Raw genomic sequence first — 16,768 nt, 5'->3', positions numbered from 1 at the left:
ATGTCAATTTAACCACAAAATAAGTTATCCTTACTTTGTGAAATCACCTCTCATGAGTCAAGTTCTTCTTCTGGCTGGCACTAAGAATATTAGCCTTGTTTTACTACCGGTGTAGGATTTCCAGGAACATTTTAACTCCTTTGGGCCCACTGATTCAATAGTCTGAAAATCACAAGGAGGGCTGCAGGTGTCTCCCTCTAGTATCTATGCATCCATGGGGCAATGGTTATAAAAGACAAACATCCTGGAGGACAGGCATTAGGTTCAGGGGTTATATGGCCAGAGATAGCCCGATGGAACACAGGAACACACATACAAGCTGGGAAGGAATCTGGAGGAGAGTTAGAGAAAGAAGAACAAAAGAGAAGGGGCAGGAGGTTATTACAGACAGCGTAAGAGAAGCGGGACAGGGGTCAGAGAGAAAGCAAAATAAGCTTAGACAAGTCAGGAACAAAAGCAGGTGGCAAGCAGAAAGTACTTCACTTCAGGCAGCAGGCTTCTGGAGCTGTCCATTTGTCCACCAGTGTTAGTTTAGCTTCTTGAGGTGCAGGTAGATCCCGTTCTTAGACTTTAGCACAGTTCTTGACACAAGGACTGGGACCCTGGTGGGATGTGGCAGCAGCTCAAATCGGAGTAGGGTCAGGGCCATGGCCACCTTCAGCTCATTCATGGCGAACTGTTTCCTGATACAGTTTCTAGGACAGGCAGACACAGCAAAGTGAGGTTTGGCCTCAGACCCACTCTTAGTTCATCAGGCATTGGCCAACAAGCCCCATCCAGAGTGGGGCAGAGGGTCTTGCTTCATGGTCCCAGCCTAATCATTTTCCTAATAGGTCTCATGCTCACACTGATCCTTTGTCTTGGTTCATGAATTCCTGATTTTTGACAAAGCTATTCACTCTTCCAGGACTAGCTCTGACCCTAGCTCTGCTCTCAGACACATGGGATGTCATTTGCATAGTGTCAGCACTGTGGGGCATAGAGAACAGGAATCTTTTAATGACTTAGTGGCTAGCCAATTTCTTCCACTAACCATTTCTGGATCTCCAGCCTGGATTCCCCCATTCCAGACAATTTAAGTAGGGGTGGGTCACATTCCTGGGAATTATTCTCTCTCTATAAAAAATACAAATGATTTAAGGATGAAAGTTAAATATTAGTGAAGAGGTACAAACATCATCTTGGTGTTCTTCATTCAGAGAATGGCAAGGACTTCCCTCCAGTCTTTTAAACTAGCAGCATCTACAGCCGTGTAACACCACTCCAGAAAGGTAGTCTTCCACCATCCTGTTGCTGCCCTATGTTTTTTAATGTAATAATTTTATTTTTTTTTAAAGCTGGTTAAGATGAAATTCTTAGCCCTGGATAAACGTTATCCTAAAAGTACTCCTTCCAGTGAAATGCCATGCATCAACCTACTCTATGGAAGCTGATTCTGCTTCTGAATTGCTGTATTGGAAGAACACACTTTGTACTCATTAATTGTGAGGTTTTGGCCAGGATGAGTCCTATAGTCTGTGAATTTTCACAGCAGGCCTTGGGTCACTCAGCAGTTTGCCACTGTACCTGCTTGCTCCATGCAGAGGGACTTCTTCAGGAGCAGTTGTTTGCTAAGTCTCTTCCCTCATACATCATTTTTCAAACAGGAAAATTGTACACAAATTCCCAAAATTTTCATACTCAATGAAATTTTGATGAAGCTAAAAGTCACAAATATGAGAGATGATTGTCCCTGCTGTCCAACCTACAATGATCTGTGAACTTTCACTGATATGACTTTAGCAGAAGGACCAGCAAAGTATATGGATTTTCAATATATTAAAATACAGCATATTACCTAACATATCACATTGCAATATTAAATACATATATATATATACATATGTATATATATATATATACGCACTCATAAGTTCATTGTAGTATGTAGTTGTTAAATTAATTGAAAAGATATGGTGGGCTATAATGAGAATTTGGGGAAAGGAGTGCTTCCAATCAAGATTTCTGACAATTAAAAAGAATGCTTCAGGGTTAATTCATGTGAAATTCTGAAAATGTAATATTTAATAATTGGGGAAATAAGAAAATATACTAATTTTTGACACAGATTTTTCAGTGGCCACTGAGAAGTGGGTCAAAATCTCTGAGCTGCGTATTAAAATGCCTGGAACAAACAGGCATACTCCATGTAAACACAAAAGTCAACGGTCATGTAAATAGGCATCAGAGAGCCCCAAGTGATCAGAAATATCAAATACTGACAGATGCCAGTCATGTCCCCTAACCCAGTCTCTTTACCTTGCTCCTGCTGAGAAGGATAGGAAGGCATGGGTATGCCGGGGGAGTGGGGGCGTCTGGTGCAAATCTAGAAGGGTCAAACACCTGCAGAGAGAGGAGAAGGAGGACCAGGATGAATGAGTCAAACCTGTTTCCAATACATAAAGGGGTAGAATTCCTAGATTAGAAAGTGGGAGACCTCTTATGGGACTGCAAACCCCTTCAGTTCCCTGGTTCCTTTCTCTAGCTCCTCCATGGAACAACAATATGAACCACCTAATACCCCCAGAGCTCCCAGTGACTAAACTACTAATCAAAGAGAAAAATGGAGGGGCCCATGGCTGCAGCTACATATGGCCTTTTCAGAGGATGGCCTTTTCAGACATCAATGAGAGGCCCTTGGTCCTGTGAAAGCTCGATGCCTCCGTGTAGGGGAATGCCAGGTCAGGAAAGTGGGAGTGGGTGGGTTGGTGAGTGGGGGAGAGAGGATGGGATAGGGGGGTTTTGGAGGGGAAATAAGGAAAGGGGATAACATTTGAAATGTAAATAAAGCAAATATCTAATAAAAAAACAAAAAAGTGGGAGATCTTTTCTCTTCTTAAGGTTTTCATACCTCTGGGTTTGGCCACACTCTTGGGTTATGGTGAAGGCCATAAAAAGAAAGAGTAACCAAGAAACCTGTGGGGGAAGAAAGGACATAAATAGGAGGGTAATTATGTCAAAGATGTAGGGACATGAGGGAGACACATACACAAATGGTTTGCATACTTGAGTCATCACTGAGCAAATTGATCTCATTGGGGATGGAGAGCTGAGTAAAGAATCCATTAGAAATGGCAATGACACATCAATTATGAATCGAGAGTGTCTTGCTTATGATAAGCTTATAAACGAAAATCCATCTTCAATCTTCCATCACTTTTTGTGACTATATGTTAGCTCACATAACACTCAGACAAGGAAGACACTATTTTATATTCATTTTCAGAGTCTCAATGAAGCTAGTTATCTTTCTTATGTTCACACAGCTTGAATATGTCAGAGGTAAGATCATACCTAGCAGTGAATTAGTTAATTTGTGTTTCACTTCCATAACAGGAAACTCAGATCTTACCATTCCTAGCTCTCTTCCTCCATCATATTAGAGGTTTTGGAGGGACTGGGATATGCTTAGCACATAGCATGGCATTCTCTTACCTCCCTTATTTGCATTCACTCACAGACAGAAACTTCATCTCCGCGAGGGTTTATCTCAGTCCTTTCTTTTTTTTTTCTGTCTTATTTTTTTTATTTGATATATTTTTATTTACATTTCAAATGATTTCCCCTTTTCTGGCTTCTGACTTCTGGAAAGTCCCATAAGCCCTCTTCCCTCCCCCTATTCCCTCATCCACCCCTTCCCACTTCCCTGTTCTGGTATCCCCCTATACTGCTACACTGAGTCTTTCCATAACCAGGGGCCACTCCTCTATTCTTCTTGGACATTATTTGATGTATGGATTATGTTTTGAGTATTCCAGTTTTCCAGGCTAATATCCACTTATTAGTGAGTGCATACCATGATTGATCTTTTGAGACTGGGTTACCTCACTTAGTATGATATTCTCCAGCTCCATCCAATTGTCTAAGAATTTCATGAATTCATTGTTTCTAATGGCTGAATAGTACTCCATTGTGCATATATACCACTTTTTTTGTATCCATTCCTCCATTGAGGGACACCTGGGTTCTTTCCAGCTTCTGGCTATTATAAATAGGGCTGCTATGAACATAGTGGAGCATATATCCTTATTACATGCCAGGGAATCCTCTGGGTATATGCCCAGGAGTGGTATAGCAAGATCCACCAGACGTGATGTGCCCAGTTTTCTGAGGAACCACCAGACTGATTTCCAGAGTGGTTGTACCATCTTGCAATCCCACCAGCAGTGGAGGAGTGTTCTTCTTTCTCCACATCCTCGCCAACGCCTGCTGTCTCCTGTGTTTTTTTTTTAAACTTTTTTTATTCGATATAATTTATTTACATTTCAAATGATTTCCCCTTTTCTAGCCCCCCCACTCCCCAAAAGTCCCGTAAGCCCCCTTCTCTTCCCCTGTCCTCCCTCCCACCCCTTCCCACTTCCCCTTCTGGTTTTGCCGAATACTGTTTCACTGAGTCTTTCCAGAACCAGGGGCCACTCCTCCTTTCTTCTTGTATCTCATTTGATGTGTGGATTATGTTTTGGGTATTCCAGTTTTCTAGGTTAATAACCACTTATTAGTGAGTGCATACCATGATTCACCTTTTGAGTCTGGGTTACCTCACTTAGTATGATGTTCTCTAGCTCCATCCATTTGCCTAAGAATTTCATGAATTCATTGTTTCTAATGGCTGAATAGTACTCCATTGTGTAGATATACCACATTTTTTGCATCCACTCTTCTGTTGAGGGATACCTGGGTTCTTTCCAGCATCTGGCAATTATAAATAGGGCTGCTATGAACATAGTAGAGCATGTATCCTTATTACATGGTGGGGAATCCTCTGGATATATGCCCAGGAGTGGTATAGCAGGATCTTCTGGAAGTGAGGTGCCCAGTTTTCGGAGGAACCGCCAGACTGCTTTCCAGAGTGGTTGTACCAATTTGCAACCCCACCAGCAGTGGAGGAGTGTTCCTCTTTCTCCACACCCTCTCCAACACCTGCTGTCTCCTGAATTTTTAATCTTAGCCATTCTGACTGGTGTAAGATGAAATCTTAGGGTTGTTTTGATTTGCATTTCCCTAATGACTAATGAAGTTGAGCATTTTTTAAGATACTTCTCCGCCATCCGAAGTTCTTCAGGTGAGAATTCTTTGTTTAACTCTGTACCCCATTTTTTAATAGGGTTGTTTGGTTTTCTGGATTCTAACTTCTTGAGTTCTTTATATATATTGGATATTAGCCCTCTATCTGATGTAGGATTGGTGAAGATCTTTTCCCAATTTGTTGGTTGCCGATCTGTCCTCTTGATGGTGTCCTTTGCCTTACAGAAACTCTGTAACCTTATGAGGTCCCATTTATCAATTCTTGCTCTTAGAGCATACGCTATTGGTGTTCTGTTCAGAAACTTTCTCCCTGTACCGATGTCCTCAAGGGTCTTCCCCAGTTTCTTTTCTAGTAGCTTCAGAGTGTCTGGCTTTATGTGGAGGTCCTTGATCCATTTGGATTTGAGCTTAGTACAAGGAGACAAGGATGGATCAATTCGCATTCTTCTGCATGCTGACCTCCAGTTGAACCAGCACCATTTGTTGAAAAGGCTATCTTTTTTCCATTGGATGTTTTCAGCCTCTTTGTCGAGGATCAAGTGGCCATAGGTGTGTGGGTTCATTTCTGGATCTTCAATCCTGTTCCATTGATCCTCCTGCCTGTCACTGTACCAATACCATGCAGTTTTTAACACTATTGCTCTGTAGTATTGCTTGAGGTCAGGGATACTGATTCCCCCAGATTTTCTTTTGTTGCTGAGAATAGTTTTAGCTATTCTGGGTTTTTTGTTGTTCCAGATGAATTTGATAATTGCTCTTTCTAACTCTGTGAAGAATTGAGTTGGGATTTTGATGGGTATTGCATTGAATCTGTATATTGCTTTTGGCAAAATGGCCATTTTAACTATATTGATTCTACCGATCCATGAGCATGGGAAGTTTTCCCATTTTTTGAGGTCTTCTTCCATTTCCTTCTTCAGAGTCTTGAAGTTCTTGTCATACAGTTCTTTCACATGTTTGGTAAGAGTCACCCCAAGATACTTTATAGTTTTTAATCTTAGCCATTCTGACTGGTGTAAGGTGAAATCTCAGGGTTGTTTTGATTTGCATTTCCCTAATGGCTAATGATGTTGAGCATTTTTAAAGATGCTTCTCAGCCATCCGAAGTTCTTCAGGTGAAAATTCTTTGTTTAGCTCTGTTCCCCATTTTTAATAGGGTTATTTGGTTTTCTGGGGTCTAACTTCTTGAGTTTTTTGTATATATTGGATATTAGCCCTCTGTCAGATGTAGGGTTGGTGAAGATCTTTTCCCAATTTGTTGGTTGCCGATTGTCCTTTTGATGGTGTCCTTTGCCTTACAGAAACTTTGTAATTTTATGAGGTCCCATTTGTCAATTTTTGATCTTAGAGCATAAGCTATTGGTGTTCTGTTCAGGAACTTTCCCCCTGTGCCGATGTCCTCAAGGGTCTTCCCCAGTTTTTTCTATTAGCTTCAGAGTGTCTGGCTTTATGTGGAGGTCCTTGATCCATTTGGAGTTGAGCTTAGTACAAGGAGATAAGGATGGATCAATTCGAATTCTTCTGCATGCTGACCTCCAGTTGAACCAGCACCATTTATTGAAAAGGCTATCTTTTTTTCACTGGATGTTTTCAGCCCCTTTGTTGAGGATCAAGTGGCCATAGGTGTGTGGGTTCATTTCTGGACCTTCAAGAACAGGAATTCAAGGCCCATACCTAAACATAGTAAAAGCAATATACAGCAAACCGGTTGCCAGCATCAAACTAAATGGAGAGAAACTTGAAGCAATCCCACTAAAATCAGGGACTAGACAAGGCTGCCCCCTCTCTCCTTATCTTTTCAATATTGTACTCGAAGTACTAGCTAAGGCAATTAGACAACATAAGGAGGTCAAAGGGATACAAATTGGAAAGGAAGAAGTCAAACTATCACTATTTGCAGATGATATGATAGTCTACCTATGTGACCCAAAAAACTCCACCAGAGAACTCCTACAGCTGATAAACAACTTCAGCAAAGTGGCAGGTTATAAAATTAACTCAAGCAAACCAGTAGCCTTCCTATACTCAAAGGATAAGCAGGCTGAGAACGAAATTAGGGAAATGACACCCTTCACAATAGCCACAAACAATATAAAGTTCCTTGGTGTGACTCTGACCAAACAAGTGAAAGATCTGTATGACAAGAACTTCAAGTTTCTGAAGAAAGAAATGGAAGAAGACCTCAGAAAATGGAAAAATCTCCCATGCTCATAGATTGGCAGGATTAATATAGTTAAAATGACCATTTTGCCAAAAGCAATATGCAGATTCAACGCAATACCCATCAAAATCCCAACTCAGTTCTTCATAGAGTTAGAAAGAGCAATTCTCAAATTCATCTGGAATAACAAAAAACCCAGGATAGCTAAAACTATTCTCAGCAACAAAAGAAATTCTGGGGGAATCAGTATCCCTGACCTCAAGCAATACTATAGAGCAATAGTGTTAAAAACTGCATGGTATTGGTACAGTCTCAGTTCTTTTCAACTCACTATTTTTACTTTTTAAGTCATGGAAAATTCGGGGCTGAGAATGAGATTTAACTAGAGGGTAGCATTTATTCTCAAAACATTGCTAAAAAAAAGTATTATTAGTATCAGGAAGTTTATAGCATTATTCTAACTTCAAAGGAAAGATCCAACATACCAAGAAGTGAGAGAGATATAGTAAGGCTGAGAGCAACAGAAACATGTGAGTATTAGGATCAGGATTAAAAGCCTCATGCCATATTATGTAGGCCATGTTTCTATGCAGATTCACAGCCCACAGAAAGCACGGTTAACATGGTCCCATGGGTCTCACACAGAATTACCAGTGTAATGACATGGGTAATCCCTGTAAAGCACTTCATGCTAATCCAATAGCTCACTAAATTATACAAAAGTAGCAGGTCCTACAGAGGAGCCTGGTGGACTGAGCCTAAGAGACATGATCATATATTTGGGATGAGCACGATAAAGGAAGAGAGACTAGAGGCGTGGCAGGACAGACCCTGTGTGTTGATGAGCACTCTGACAGGCACAGCTGAATGAGCAGCCATTGGAGGACAGACTGTAGATGACGTTATTCTGCTGAAAGCTGTTCCTCACTCTCAAGTAGATCAGACGAGTCAGATCTTCAACAGCCTTGATGTAGGATTTGGAATTTCTGCAGCTAAAAATATTGGTGACAATGATATACAGACATAGCAAATTATCTGTAGATATTCCCTCATGTTCCAACTGAGGTACATAACTGAGGTACACCACACTTCTGTCTTAGAGCAATTTTGATCCTTAAGCTTTTAAAGATGGGTGACCAGCCAGGCTTCTGCACTTGCTGTGGCTCTCATGGGTTCTTAGTCTGGACTGCATCTGGTTTGTAGTATACTAAGGTCAGAGCTTGGCCAGAACCTTGCTTTTTGGTGGCTATAAGCATCTGGCCTGCTCCATACCTTGCCTTCAAGTAAGTTCACGATTGGTGACATCAAGAATGCTGCAACTCAATAATTGTTACTCATTCCTCCAACTGGACACTACCCTGGTAACTGAAGGCACACTTCATGATTGTGTCCATGGTCATCAAGGAGATGTCTTGATAGATCTCTAGAGGGCAGTCCTGGCCCACAAGCTGCTCCTATTTGTCCTGTAGTAAGAACAGAGAATTACCTGATTTTCTTCTGTGGTAAAGAGTGCGATCTTTCTCTGACACTGCTGATGATGTGACCAGAGTCTCCTACCTTGGAGATCAGGAAAAAAAAAGAGCATGAAGCAAAATTTTATAATCTGTTATCTGTTTATCACAAAAAATTTAAGAAAATCGAATATGTGTTTTCATTGTGTCAGATCATGTTTTTCACTTTTTTTGGAAATAATTATGACTTTTCGGTCGATGAAAAAGACCTGGGTGACCCCTTAGTTTTCTGATAGGTCCACTAGACTCATAGACTCAGAAGAAACACACGCATGAAAATATGTGAAAATGGAAGGAAGACTGCTGGCCTCCATGAACATGCTTTGTCAGGACTACCACAGACTTTAATTTTTTCCTCACTTGTCAAAACTGTACTGAGCACTGTGAAGTCACAAATCAGAGTCCAGTGGAGGGGGATGGTGCATGACTCACTCACGATAGCCAGTACAAAGCATGATTTTGTGGCATCCTTAGATGTCCCTTCTTACAATGAAGCTAACATTGCTCAGGTCACCATGGAACTTATAGCCATGCTGTCTGCTGGGACTCCACTGTGATGGAAACTTTTGCTTATAATAACTGTGGTGCTCTCTGCCTTGGAAAATGAGTCCAGTATGGCTTGATCCTGCTTATGGTGGTCTGTCTGTTTATCCAGCTTGGGGAAACTCACTAATGCAGTAGCTGCATGGGTGCTATTCCATGCGACAGCACATAATAGGTTTGGTTGGGACAATGAGTGTTGAGTCGTACACACCTTGAGGGAGGAAGAGATGAATAGAAGATGAAATGGTGAGGAATGGAGGAGGTGATAGCTATCTAGCTAGATGATAGATGGGTGGATGGATGGATGGATGGATAGATAGACAGACAGACAGACAGATAGGTGATAAGTGGATCGACAGATAGAGAGATACTCACTAGCATCACATGGACAGAATCCACCATGATTCCCACATAAGGCTTAAGGATGTAATAGTAAAAGGCTGGAGTTAACATTCATGGGTGCTGGAACCACTTTTTCCCATTCAACAGGAGCAAACCATAGCCTGGGCCAGAGATTGAATGAATACATATTTATTGAAGAAAGAGAGACCCAGAGACCCTTTGGACAATTTGGAAGGAACTATGGTATGAAATATGCAAAGCAGCTCTGAGGAAGGCAGAGTTTCTTAGACAATGGCATAAATAACACAGTGCATCTCAGAAATGGAGAACTTCCAGCTGGGCTGGTATGATTGCTGTGGTTACAACAGCTGTGGGATGAGGGTTGAAGGAAAAGACGTGAAGAGCAGAAGTTCCATTTGGAAGTTCAGAGGAATACATGCCAACAGCTGAGGTTCAGGCAGGCTCAGCACTGGGTAGGAGAGAGTCGGCCTGGAAGAAGGGAGATAAGGCCTGATTTAAGGAGAGGTCATAGCACAGGCCACAAGTGCCTGGTACCCTATGATTCAGAGGCAACAGTTGGGAAAGCTAAGTGGGTAGTGTTCTTAGTCCCAGTTTAAGCATACATACCAATCCAGAGAGCAAAGAAAACTGTAAAAGAAGAAATGTGTGAACAGCTTCCTGGAGATCAAGTAAAATAACCCAAATAAGCTGTTTTCCAGACTGTGGCCTGTCATAAACACTTGATGACTTTCAGTGGCCATTTTATACCCCTGCCTCTCTTCCTTTTCTATTACAGTTCTCACAGTTGGGCTTAAAAGACAGGCTCCATTGTACCAGCTGCTGAGTGTTTTGATCACTGTGATGTTCACGAAGAAACACAAGTCATGTGTTCAAAGCCAAAGAGTAAGAAAGCCTTTATGGTTCTTCTGTAGTTAGTTGTGGCTTCATAATTCTAGGACCCCAGAAAATCAACAGTTGTGGCTTTAACAGCTAAGTCATTGTGCGCATGTGTCTTATACCAAGGAGAATGAGTAATAGTGCTTAAAAATAGATGGATGAAGTGCTATTGCTTTCTAGAATGTCACAGGCCCAGGTTAGGTACTCTGGTTGTGAAACCTCTGTACTGAACTACAATGTTGTCAAACTCTTACCTGATCGCCCCAGTGCCACCTTTATGTAGTCAGGGTCATAGATCACCACATGTTCATGGTTTGCCCAGAGCCACCTTACACAGGAGGTTGGGAATTTTTCTACCCATAAACGTGTCTGCTGGAGGTCCCGGTCCTTTGGGAACAGACACAAAAAGAGAAGTACTGTTTAAAATAATCACGCTGCCCCACTGGGTGCTCCGAAAAGCCATCTTTGCATTGTTCCCGGGTCGTGCTCTGCCCTCACTGCAGCCACCTTCGCCGCCCACCGCCTCCGCCAACACAGAATTCACTGCAGCTTTCTCGCCTGAGGCAGAGAATGGAAAGAGATGCACCAGCCAATGGGAACGCTCAAAATGAGGAAAATGGGGAGCAGGAGATGGCAATGATATAGATGAAGAGGAGGAAGGTGGGGAGGAAGAGGAGGAGGAGGAAGAATGTGACGGTGAGGAAGAGGCTGGAGATGAAGATGAGGAAGCTAAGGCTCCTACGGGCACGCGGGTAGCTGAGGATGACAAGGATGATGATGTTGACACCAAGAAGCAGAAGACTGACGAGGATGACTAGACAGCAGAAGGAAAAGCTAACCTTACCCACCGTGACCTCTTCACCCTCTACTTCCTGTCTCAGAATTTAAACATGGTCCTCTTCGAGTAGAGAAGCAGGCTCCACCCACCCGCCCACAGTGGGCAGTGTCACCCACAGATGACATGACGTGCACTCTCCACCGACCCACAAAAACCACAACATGAATTGGCAACACGGGAGGGAAAAAGAACCAGAACTTCCCAGGCCCTGGGTTTTTTTTCTTAAAAATACTTCAAAAGGAAAATTAGTTTGTATTTTAATTTACATTTTATATTTTTGTACATATTGTTAGGGGTCAGCCATTTTAAACGATAACCGGTGACCACACCAGCCTTCAGAGCGTTTTCTGTCCTACTTCAGACTTCACTTGTGGTGTGACCATGTTCATTATAATCTCAAAGGAGAAAAAAACTTGTAAAAAATAAAAACAAAAACAACAAGAAGAAAACAATCTTATTCTGAGCATTCCAGTAACTTTTTCCCCTGTATGTACCTAGCTGTACTATAAGTAGTTGGTTAAAAAGGCCAAAGTTAATTTTTTTCCTTTTTTTTGTCTATGAAGTTGCTGTTTGTTTGTTTTTATTTTGCCTATTTGATGTATGTGTGAACCAATATCCAACAATAAACTGGAATTAAAAAAATAAATACATAAAAATAAAATAACCATGCAGCTATTACTTTGTATGGAAGGAGAAAGGGAGGACCTACACAGGGACAATTTTGAATTTTTCAGAAGAAGACATGGTTTGGGCCAGCTTGATGACCTAGTTGCCTTATCACCCGGACCCTTGCTGTGTCTGGGAATTGTCTTCATTTGATGCTATAGCCTTGGACAGAGCTCTCCTCCTCAGAGGAGATAATTGGAGTAAGAGCTTCATCCCTTGCTGAGATCTCCACATACTCTTTTTATTCTTAAGTCTGGTCAGTGCACAAATCTTGCTGGTGCCTCTCCATACAGACACTTAGCAAACAGCATTGTCTATCAGAGCTAGAGAGGCAAGGCGACGGCGACACCCAACCCCACCCTTTGGGGAGCTCCTTGTGACCGTTTTTCATAATTCCATATGTAGATGCCAGGCTCTGTGCTGTCCCTGGAGTAAAGGGAACATGCTAGGAGCTTATGGTACTGGGCATACACAAAGCACAGCATTAAATCGATCCTGGTTGATAGGGTCCCCCCATGAAGGCCCTCCCTCTCACTGGTATGTTGAACTGTCCCTTCAAGTCATCACTTCTAGAGCTCATCTTAGACTTCAGAAAATATATCCATCTGTGTCCTGTACCTGACATCATCCCTCCATATGCCCTAGCATATTTGAGATCTGTGTATTGGCAAGAGATAAGCCCCCAGCAAGAAACTGTGCACTAATCTCCGAGGGGGTAAGCTGTATAGTCCTCATAGATCACATGGTCATCATATAACAGGTTGTGTCTTCTTACCTTTAGGGTGTTCCAAAACAGCCAGTGAGAGGGTGGGTATGGGAACTGCTGGAGGGACTTGATGAGCCATTGTCTGTGCAGGTAGTATTGGGTTGCTTTGAACAGCAGCAGCAGTAGGCCAAGCAAAGAGATCACTTGGAGGAGTCCAGAGATACCAAACACATTTGTGTTATGGCTGAGCTCAAAGATACCCATAATAAAATGGCCTGCAGATCACTGACTGTTGCTGAATTCCTTGAACACCCACATTTAAGTACTACATAGTTTGTTTTACCTCCCTGTGGGAGGGGCGGGGGAAGAAGAATTTGCCTCAGGGTTCAGAGGTGAGTGATTAAGCAGAAAGGTCTACTTTGGCAGATAGTGAATTCAAAGCCATTAGATTTGATCACGGGGCTCATCAGACCATATTTTCCTACAGTGTCATGGTTATGAGCAGGTACCTTGCAGTACCTATCTGTGTATCTGTGAGTTCTCTCTCTGAGTTTCTGGGCTTCAGAAATGATCAACTTCCAGTGATGAGACATCTCTTTTCAACCATGTTAGCTTGGTCCTCATAGTTAAGGTGGGGATTTCTGCTAAGGTGCGTATGCTGCCCAATCAGTATACTCTAAAGTGGCTGTGTCCACATCTCTCTGTATCTTTTAAGTCCCACAGTAACCAGGTTCGTTCCTTACCACCCCGCAGTTCAAGATTTGCTTTTCTTCTTCCTCTCAACATACTTTATTGCTTATTTCTTTATTTACTTATTTATTTATCAGTTATATGTATAATCATGAGTATGTGTATGAGTAGGCATGCTCATGTGAGTGCTGATACCCAGGGAGGTCAACAATGTCAGATCCTCTGGTGCTAGAGTTATGAGTCCTCTGTAAGAGCAGTAAGACTCTTAACTACAAAACCAATGGTTCTTGTCTCTCAGATTTGAGGAATAAAATGTATAGGCCATAGAGGATGAACTTTAGAGCTTTTGTAAGATATTTAATTATTTTTTTCATTTTTACTGAGTTTAAAGGAGAGGAAGGGAGAGAGACAGAGATAGAGGAGAGACAGAGAGACAAAGAGAGAAATAGCAGCTTCCATATAGAAGGAGGGTTATCATCAAGCTGTAATCTCAGGGAACTTTTAAAAAAGAATTTATGGAAAAAAAAAAACCAATGAGGTGTGGGAACGAGGCTGAGATCAACAGTTCCTGTTACATAATCAGCCTCAGGCAGATAATAAAAGTAGATAATAAAAGAAAAAGAGCCAAAGCTCTCTGATGTTCCTAGCCTCCAGAAGATTCATATGCTAATTTTACTAATGCCTAATAGATGTAGTCGTTTGTTTGTTGCAATGACTTCAGGGGTGAAAATGAGTAAGTTGGTATGTCCAGATGAGAGCCTGAGTTTTCATTGGACTCATATGTATGTATGTATGTATGTATGTATGTATGTATGTATGTATGTTATATATATATATATGTATATGTATATGTATATGTATATGTATATGTATATGTATACGTATACGTATACGTATATGTATATGTATATAATATTTTCCCTGGGTCTGATGCCAACTACTTTCTACCATGACCCATGGCTTCTGGAGAATAGGTGAGTCAACTCAGAAGGTTCAAGGTCCAGGTGAGCCTCAGTATACATTAGTTATCAATTTACCCTCTCTATGCCTCAGTGACTTCTTTAACTGGGAGAGATCTTTAACTGTACATTTCCCAAAAGTCCATCATGAGCTCAGTCATTAATTAATCCCAAAAGTACTTCTTGAGCTCAAAGTTGGTACATTTTGAAAATGATGCCTGTTAAGGATGTCTTGGAAGAATTAACTGTCCAGTCAGGATGAGTAAAGAAAAAACAAGTTACTGAAAGGTCACTGGTTCACCAACCAGCCGGTGCTAAGATGGGTCCCAGCAGTTTATGGGAATCATACCTAAGAAGATAAGAGGTGAGGATGGATTTGTCCCTGGGATCCTTACCTCTACTTTACAAAAAGAGAGGCTGTTTTCCTCCAGAGAATTTCTAATTTTCAGACAGGAAGACATAAAACACATTTGAGGAAGAATTCTTCAGAAGGAAGCTAGTTCCTCCACTCCTAACCTGAGTCTCCCACATCTCAGTATTATCTCCAGCATCCTCCTTCTTCACTGTCTACTGCAGCTGTGATAGGTTAATCATCATATAACCCCCCTTTTTCTTTCTTCTCTGAATCCTGAGTTCTGACAAAACCAAGAACAGAAAGAATATGTAGCTGTTTACAGTCTGGACCTCCAATCTCTCCCCTGCTCTGTGGTTGTTTTCTATTGACAAATGGGTAATAAAATGTGATGCACACATAATGAAATCTTATTCAGTTGTGAAGAAAAATGAAATTTGCAAGAAATGTTAGTACTTAAAAGTAGCTGTACTGAGGAGTAAACAAGGCCCAGAAGAACAAATGTCTCTGGACTTTCATGTGTAGATTGTAGCAGCACCTCTTTAGGTCTCACTTGCTTAATGAAGGGTATTTTTTGGAAGCCAGGAAAGTAGGCAGGGAGAATTGGGGGATTTGTTCAGGGAGCAGGGATAACCAAACATAAGTAAAATAAAAGTAACCAGGGAGAATACTGTGGGCCGTAAGGCTCAAGTGAGGAGAAGGTAGGAGGAATGGGAAAATGAACGTGAGGGAAGAGAGGGAGGATGACAGGGATGAGGGGGAATGAACAAGTGGCCAGGTCAGGCTCATCAGGAGGAGGCAGGTATGGGAACTGACTCAATAATGAGTAGGCGTCAGCAGTAGATGCAAGCTGTCAGTTCAGGCACTCTTTCCATGCCCTGAAGAGTCTCATCATGCTTCCTTATTCTCCTTCCTTCTTCCTTCTCATTCTTTTCCCTTCTCCACTCTCAACCAGAGAGCCCGAACCCAGTCGTTTATTGACTAAAGGTTCACCGTCGGGGATTCTATCATTATTGATAATATTTTTAGAAGTTTTAAAATTTATGTAAATTCTACAAATCCTGGATCATTAGTTCCAACCTCTGTTTCCTTAAAACAGAAACTAAACACAAAGCAAAAGTACATTTCTTTGTAGGTTAACAGCCTGTTCTTCATGGGTAGCTGGATACAACTCTTATGGTTTCCTGTTACAGCATGCAGCAGGCCTTAGTAACTACTTTCATATAAGAACAGAAAGGTAAAAGAGTACTTAGGCTGAAATGATTTCTTACAAAGTTTTAAAATTTATGCAAGTAAAGCAGCTAGCTCTCTCTAATATCTCTCTAGGCATTATCATCATTTATAGTTGGTATACATAGGTATATATAGTATATAATTGGTATATATTATTGTACACTGTGTTTTATATATAATAAATATAATATATAATATATTATACAAGTTATAATATATTACATATTCCAATTATTGGCATCAATTTACCTGTTGATAAATATTTTCTTTTAAATTTTACCTTATGTCCATTGCAAATAATGCTGCAACAAATATTAATTTTCAAGTCTTTAGCACCAGTTTTTAGTTCTTTTTAGTAATTATATGGGAGTTAACTAACTGCCAAATGTACTATAGATTTTAGAGAAACTACTCTCTTGGATTCCAAGTGGCAGTACCAATTTAGCGTTACCTGTTACAAAAAAGAGCTTCAACGTAGCCACATTCTAATATTTTTTTATTTTCCACAAGTACATTATGACTGTCACTACATTATCTACTGCACTTTTGATTCTCACTTCCTGATGCATAAATCCAGTGCAGCATATGCTCTGGTCATAGCCACACTTTATATGATGAAGTTTCTTCTGCTAAAGTTTCATGCCAATGCTGCATAGGTTATACGATTTTATTATTGAGCATAGGACTTTTCTATATGTCCTCATTTTTTGTGATGAGCATATCCTCTGCCTTGATATGGGCTATTTAACTCTCCAGCCTACTTTTAGTTGTTCTCTGTATCTAACATAGGGCCACCATATACAAAG

The 16,768-nt window shown here is 41.1% G+C and overlaps 1 pseudogene; it reads right to left on the bottom strand.

The window, feature by feature from the left end:
- Positions 1–526: 526 nt before the first annotated feature.
- Positions 527–12,992, bottom strand: LOC127680347 (cytochrome P450 4A11-like; annotated as a pseudogene).
- Between the last annotated feature and the right edge of the window lie 3,776 nt (positions 12,993–16,768).

The sequence above is a fragment of the Apodemus sylvaticus genome, chromosome 3 (genome assembly GCF_947179515.1).
Source record: "Apodemus sylvaticus chromosome 3, mApoSyl1.1, whole genome shotgun sequence".
Taxonomy (NCBI): Eukaryota; Metazoa; Chordata; class Mammalia; order Rodentia; family Muridae; genus Apodemus; species Apodemus sylvaticus.
Note: the sequence above shows the minus strand (reverse complement) of the source record. Positions and strands in the feature narration are given on the sequence as shown.